This window comes from Schistocerca piceifrons, chromosome 5, assembly GCF_021461385.2.
Source record: "Schistocerca piceifrons isolate TAMUIC-IGC-003096 chromosome 5, iqSchPice1.1, whole genome shotgun sequence".
NCBI classification, from domain to species: Eukaryota; Metazoa; Arthropoda; class Insecta; order Orthoptera; family Acrididae; genus Schistocerca; species Schistocerca piceifrons.
Genome location: NC_060142.1, coordinates 598,082,615 through 598,084,498, shown reverse-complemented (window position 1 = coordinate 598,084,498; position 1,884 = coordinate 598,082,615). Strand labels below are relative to the sequence as shown.

Genomic DNA, 1,884 nt, shown 5'->3' with positions numbered 1-1,884 from the left:
GCCAGTTCGTGCACAAGATCCGGCAACAGCAACACTTTCGCAGTTATGGTCGGCTATAGAGGTCACATGTCCATGTTCGTGTGCGGGATTGCAACGACTTGTTGAGGCCATGACAGGTCAGGCTGCTGCAGTGCACCAAGCAAAAGGAGGCCCAATACTTAATTAGGAGGTATGCACTCCATCTTCAGGCCAAAAGTGGCTCTCCCAGTCGTTACGATGGTTTTCTTTGACCGGAGCCGCTACTATTCGGTCGAGTAGCTCATCAATTTGCATCACGAGGCTGAGTGCACCCCGAAAAACGGCAACAGCACATGGCAACCTGGATGGTCACCCAACCAAGTGCCGGCCACGCCCGACAGCGCTTAACTTCGGTGATCTGACTGGAACCGGTGTATCCACTGTGGCAAGGCCGTAGCCCTAATTAGGGGGTATCCCACGAGTTTTTTCACCTGGGTGTGCGCTAGTTTACTTCTCGTACTGAAAAAGAAACCAAAAATACTATCATCACTGACTATGGGAATGGTATCAAAGATGAGAGTGTTAAGGTCATATATAGGCCAAAGAGGCACTGGAATGCTTTCAGATGACTTAGTAATTTATAGACAGTATGGCGTTTAGGTTGGTGCATATTTAGCACCTGGCCCAATGTTTCTATCTACAGTCTCTGTATGTGGCACAAGCCGGTGACCGGTGCTTTGCGCTGGCTGTGGCTGGAGTACATGCTTTCTTCGCCGTGACACTAGGACGAGGAGCGTGGTGGGCCCATTACCAGAGCTGTTGTTTACACCCGGGAAAACTCTGGCAATTATTTGTTGACATTCTGTTCTCTTTACATTGCTGGTCACTAAAATTCCAATACCAGGGAGGTTAACAAATATAAAAATCTTACTTATTGTGCATAGTTGGAAGAAAACGCGATTAAATCTGTAACCTTTGTGAAGCCTGACATTGTAATAAAAATTTTTGAAGGTAAAAAACTTTTAATACCTACACCATAAATTTCCAGTTACAATTAAAGTACAATAACTAGTTTCGGTTGGTATGTGCAAGCATTTTCAGATCTGTAAACAATGGAAGAAAAGTAGCATAAGACAATTTTGTAAAATCAAGTAGGATATAAAAACATTGAATAAAAGCTGACCAAAATCTGTAATGGGGAGCCAGTTGTAATAGTAAAAGTGAATATTTTGGCAACTCCATTTAACAATGTAGTACAAATGATGTTGATGCCTATAAGATAACATTCTGTTCAAAATGTGAAAAAGCAGTGAATATGCATTGTATATATACATTAGCTGCAGTGACTTACATTCATAAATACCAAGACAATGACAATACGTCGTTCAAAAACGTCACCGTGAGCAACACAGAGTGTAGACATGCGCAAAGACTTTTTGACCATAAATCTTAAAGCTTATCTCTGCAGCTACGTGAATTATAAATGTAACAACGTCATGAAGTAGAAATACAGGAGAGGTATTATATCGTTAACTGGAAACATGTTGTAAGTGTGAGGCAAATCTATGTAACTGGCCACAATTCAAGAATGAAATCTAAGAAGATGGTGCCTAAGCCGAAGTAATATTAAAACTATAAATAACAGCGGACTTAAGTTAAAAATAGTAAGACAGGGAAGCTGCCTTATACAGCTAACTGGCAACGCGCGATATGTAAAAGACATATCATACAGGAGAACCACATGATAAAAAACATCAACGGACAGCATAGCACTATGAATGTGAAAAACATACTGTAATCTCGCAAGGCTACCAGGAAAAAGGCCAGTTGCTGAGTAAAATTTCAGTAAAAAACTCATTATTTGCAATAATATAGCAGGTATTATAGTGAGAACAGTATATGGGATAGCTCCCAAAGTTGTCAGCT

General features: G+C 40.9%; 1 pseudogene; it reads right to left on the bottom strand.

The window, feature by feature from the left end:
* Positions 1-299: 299 nt before the first annotated feature.
* Positions 300-417, bottom strand: LOC124799646 (annotated as a pseudogene).
* Positions 418-1,884: the final 1,467 nt, after the last annotated feature.